The 5786-nt window shown below is 40.3% G+C and overlaps 1 long non-coding RNA gene across 1 annotated transcript in view; it reads right to left on the bottom strand.

Annotated features, from left to right (window-relative positions):
• Positions 1-5786, bottom strand: part of LOC103395801 (uncharacterized) — an 82461-nt gene that overhangs the window by 49627 nt on the left and 27048 nt on the right. The gene's annotated exons all lie outside the window — the stretch shown is intronic.

Here is a 5786-nt window from a genome sequence, read left to right on the forward strand (position 1 = left end):
CACTGTGTTTTAGCGCTAGCTGCTTCGGCCTACGTTCTAATGAGGTATTAGCGAATGAACCTCCATAATAGCAGATGTGCTCGCGGGCAGGACGCACAGATATGTTGACAGGCACTAGGAGAGGATTCTTAATGAGCTCAGACTGGCGATTTCATAATTTAGAGCAGATATGGAGTCGGGGGGGGAAAAAAAATCCAGTCATTAGGCGCAGGAACCTGAAAAAGCCTGTGATAAGTGGACTCACCTTAACTAACTGCAGCTTCATTTACAGGTCTGTGTGGAGCTGAGTGTTACTTTCCACTGAACTAATATGTATTCTGACACCCCCTCCAGGAGTTTCACTCACTTTTTAATGCAGTGCAAGTTCAACTACATCCATCCTGGACTTCTCTCTCTCTCACTCTCTCTCTCTCTCCCACACCCCACCCTCTCAGACATGTCTACCCCAGAAGAGCCCCCCTGGGAATCCAAAGGGAGAGGAATCAATGACAGTGTCTTCACCTCTTGACCTCCGCTCCACCTCTCCTCCCACCTCTAACAGCCCAGAGGCAGGAACAACTAACCCATCTTTTAAAAAGAAAGGTTACGGAGGAGGAGCAGAATAACACAGTGAATCTGGAGTAAACTTGGCCGGGTTATATTAAAAAAAAAACCCCACCAGACTCACAACAGTATGTCGTCCATCTACATGTATATCGTCTTAGGCAAATAGGAATGACAGAATGTTTGATACAGATACCCTGAGCCGGTGTCTTCAGATTTAACATGCGCCGAATTCAAAGAAAATGCAAAGACGCAAGGTCAGCTCAACGGGCAAGATTAGTTTCGCTCGTTTCACTCACATTCGAACGTTTATCCTTTCCATATGCGGGAGGGAAAAAGATTATAATCTCAGCGAGATATGCCATCCTTGAACAAAATGGTTAATCCGACCTTAACCATTCCTCTGATCTGCTCATTTCTAATCCACTCCTGTCCCGGCCTCCTCCTTTGAGACACTGCCCTGTCTCCTAACTTCTAAAACGTTCTCCCGAATGTTAAATCTTTCCTTCAGAAAGAAGAATTATACTCATGGTCACAGAACAGGGGTGTCAAATATACAGCGCGCGGGCCCAAACTGGTTCAATCCGGCCCATTTCATGAGCTTTGAAGCAAAAAAAAAAAAGTGCGCAAACACTTCATGTTTGTGGTGTTTTGTCATAGTTATATTTCATTAAATATAAATATATTTTGCAATATATTTGTATTTATTTAAAGGAGAACAAAGACAGAGCGCTGTCATATAAGTTGAGATTTTTAAGTGTTTGACTTAAGCAGTGAAACGTCGCCCGTGTTCCCTGTTCATCATTCCTTTTGTAACACTGAACCCGCTGCTTTTTCGCCTCCTCACCAGGTCTCTGATCTGCATTCCGCTCACTGGTAGGTAAACAAAAGAACAATAACTAAAATCTAGCAGTCAACTATGCCACAGCGCGGCCGGTCATCGTGCCGGGACGCCTAATTTCAAGCTGTAAATAAATTAAAATTCCGTGTGACTGCAGTGCAAACATGCGCGGCTGTAATCCTCAGGGAAATCAGTGATCTCAGGTCAGTTATTAACTAAAGAGAGGCTGCAGAAAAGATCTGTCCACACTCATGATAGAGGGTGACTAATAGCTTAAATTTCCTGCAGCAGCTTCGGAACAATGCGTCACCAGAGCAGCTCAAAAAACAAACGAACAAAAGAGGCATCTGTGATTTTTTGTTTTGTTTTTTCTTTTTGTCGAATTTGTGCATTTGTGCGTCGAAGTAACTCAACCTGTGTCCCACAATGAACCCGTCCATTAAAATGCGCCCGCCGCAGAGAAGACAGAGCGCAACTGATGCAGAACTTCCCTGTGCTGCTCAGATTATTATGACTCATTAACCCAGGCTGAGTGTGCAGCTCTGAGACCTGGAGGCCAAACAGGGGTCTCACACAAAACAAATGAAAACACGCTAGCATTCAATAGGTTTCATCCAAAGTCTTTGCAGTGAGTAGAAGTTACGTCTTCAACAACCATGTGCACTTTATAGTGTATTCTAAGTGGGCCGGACCAGTACAACCATCACATAATTCCCTATAAATAACCTAATAAATAAACCCAACATGATGTGTTTGTGCATTTTTTTTCATTTTTCTTCCAGATTCATCAAGTGGGCCGAATTGAACCCCCTAGTGGACCGGTTTTGGCCTGCGGGCCGTATGTTTGACACCCCCTGTCCTAGATTATGCTACCACTGTGTCAGTGTACGTGAGTGACATACTGTAGGTACTTACAGTATGCACAGTATGTGAGTTTAGACCAGGCATGGGCAAACTGTTTGACTTGTGTCCTAAAATTGAACAGGAGGGGCGCCACCTATTGGGAAAATATGAGTATATAAATTTAGCGGGCCTTATTAAAAATCTGAAGGGGCCGCATCCGGGCCCCCGGGCCTTAGTTTGCCCATGCCTAGTTCAGACTGGTGGCGAAAATGGAGTTTTCAAGTCAAAGACTTATACTGACATACTACTATATTCACTATATATTTATAATATACAGTGACATATATATAGAAATGAATTTTTGTAATATCCACAAGTAATATTTGTAATATATATATATGATCTGATCACTGCGAATAACAGCACTGTGATATACCTGATATGAATATAAAAAGTAATATATTAATATATATATATATATATATATGATCTGATCACTGTGAATAACAACACTGTGATATACCTGATATGTATATAAAAAGTAATATATTAATATATATATATATTTATATATATAAAAACATATATTTCACTATATATATCTATATGTATATATATATAGACGTATATTGCCAGCGGTGTTCTTAGACAGGCTAGGGTCCCTGGGTAAATGATACAGTATATGGTCCAATGTCAGCCGTCTCTCAGGACCCTTCCAACTCGGGGCCCCAGGCGATTGCCTGTGTTGCCTGTCCGGTTGCAACAATGACTAAATAATCCATTATGTCAAGTATGGCACAATAATCTGTACGCCTTTTCAAATGCTGTATATTCCAAAGTTAACTTAAAGGTCCTATCTACTCACTCACTGAACTGGGTTAAGTGAGGACTGCATAGAATGACACAAAAAAAAAAACCATATAATTCATAAACCTGCCATCACCTCTCTCCGTCCACGTCTGTGTCTCTCTGAATGGGACACACCTCCTCATCATCCCTGGGACATAATCCTGCGCTCGTTGCCATGACAAACATTCAGCCAGAGAGGTTAATGAGGACCAGCTCCGACACAGGTGACACAAAAGCGACAGAGACAAACATTTCCATATAATGAGCAGTTCTGTGCAGACGAGTGGAACGGCGGTGAGTGAAAGCAAAAGCACCGGGGTCTCTGCTCAGAATGCTTTTAGGTTTTTAACTAATCTTTGAAAAAAGAACGTGAAGCGGGGATGTTTACGACAAAAAGATTCCTCCTGTAACAACTCAGAGTAGAGGCTGTGAGAATCTGATAAGAGGCGCAGAGATAGTTACAGACACAGGAAATGGGAGGAAAGAAGCACATAAAAGCCCAGGTGAGAGGCTTAGTGGTTGTTCAAAAGGAAACCCACACGAAACAAAACAAGGAAAAAAAAAAACAGATATGAAATCTGACAGAGCAGATTATCCCGACATCAAGGGGGTCAGGGAGAATGTCAAGACTGTCTTTGAGGACCAAACTCTGCTTCTGTAGCCAGATTTGGAACGGTTCATGGTGACAGGATTCAAGAGCAGCTACGACGGCGCGACGAACTCTACGTAAGTACCTACGTCACGCACCTATGCTAACACAGCGATAACATCATTAAGTGGTTATAAAGACATCGGACCTACTGCAAAAAAGTCCCAAAAAACAAAGACAGCGAATGTAGCACAATCCAATGTACGACGTACAACCGGCGAATGTAAACAAATACCTCTTGCGCAAATAGTTCCCCCGTGAGGACGTATTCGTCCGCTCTGCTCTCCAACTAGTTCCGGTCTGAAATTTGTTTTAACGCCATCAGTCGGAATAATGGAGTGTTCCAAAACTTTTTTTCTGGTCACCCATGTTCTAAAAGTCACAAACCTTTGCGGCCCACATGCGGGTCGTGACCCAGTCTTTGGGAAACAATGGAATAATGAAAGAATATAGTGTAATATAGTCTGTAATTTCTTGCAAAATAACATAACTATAACAATAGTAATGGTAATATTCAACTATATTGTAATATAGTAACTATAACAATAGTAATGGTAATATTAATAAAAATAATTGTAATTAATTTATTAGATAAACTATATTAATACTTATGACTAGATTACATTAGTATCTTAATTTCTTATATATCTTATATTTTTATATTTTATATGTCAAAAGGCTACTTCAAATAGAGCCTCCGAGAAAGTTTTGATTTCACCACTGTTTCCAGGCCAACAATAGGAAAAAAAAAGCTTGGTTGAAAACTCATGCATATCATTGTTTATACTTTCAGACAGTTTGAAGCCGCTGCTGGGTTTTTTCACCATGACGAAAATAGAGTGATGCCATGACATTAACTGGAGATGCACATTTGAGGAGTTACTTACAAAATGTTCTGAAAAACAGACAGACAACATTAAAAGAAATGTCAAAAGAATGAATCATAAATGTAAAAAAAATAAATTATAAAAATTCTTATTTTAACTACGTTATAACAAGAATTCCTGTCTAAATGTTCCTTAATCTAAGGGTCCCAAACCCCAGGTCCGCGGACCAGTACCGGTCCGTAGGTCATTTGTTACCGGTCAGTCACAGTGGGACACAATGAAAAATGTACTTCATTTTTACTAATTTACTTCATTCGAAGAGAATCCAGTCATATCCTTTTACTTTCCCCATTCAAAGATAATCTGGTAATATTTCAAAATAATATGTCATCCAGACGCCAATACTCTAAAAAGACGTTTTATTTTGTAAATTTAACGATCAGCCAATGATTAGGACCGGGCGACCGGTCGAGGGTACAACAAAGGTGCCTTAATGTACCATGGGAAATGTCAGAGACTCACTACTAGACTCCACAAATGTATAACAGTTGTTGCAAGTTCTTTCAGTACTATATGTTTCCGTCCAAAAAATTCTCCCTGAAGCCACAGACGTCAACGTGGGTGAAGAGATTATAAAATTGTCCTCGTCCTACCCTCCTCCTGTTATTAGGTATCTGCAGCAATTCAAAGCAGCATAATAAGAGGAAGCTATGAAGACACTAGAAAGAAAAATAAAAGGTTTATCTGGCCGGTCTGGCAAGAGGAAACATGATTTGAAGTCTGACCTTGCAGCTAGAATAGATACAGATATTATATATTCTACTGGTATAATGAGTCTCTCATGCATAGGAACTTTTGGCAACTGCACTCCCCATCTCAAGCAAATTAGCAGCAAAAACTAATCAAATGAAAGCCTGAGGTCAGGTTTTGTTTCGGGAAACTGTCACTTCCAGAATTTGCTATTGCTGTGAGATAAAAAAAAAACAGGAAATAAAAAAAAAAGAAAAGCAACACAGTGTTTGATTTGGCAAAGGCACAATAGCTTTCCGTGTGTGTGCAGCTTTTCCCCACAGCGAGAAAGGATTTATTATTGATTGTTTGGATTTGATTTGAATGTGTTGTATTCAAATGGCGCCAACATCGCAAAAGGCTTTTCAGTTCGGTCTGCGGGACAATGTTTGGGAAAAATAATTACACATTTTCACAAGTTCCGTACTGCATTCCCTGTCAAAAA

Source organism: Cynoglossus semilaevis, chromosome 20, assembly GCF_000523025.1.
Source record: "Cynoglossus semilaevis isolate Cse_v1.0 chromosome 20, Cse_v1.0, whole genome shotgun sequence".
NCBI classification, from domain to species: domain Eukaryota; kingdom Metazoa; phylum Chordata; class Actinopteri; order Pleuronectiformes; family Cynoglossidae; genus Cynoglossus; species Cynoglossus semilaevis.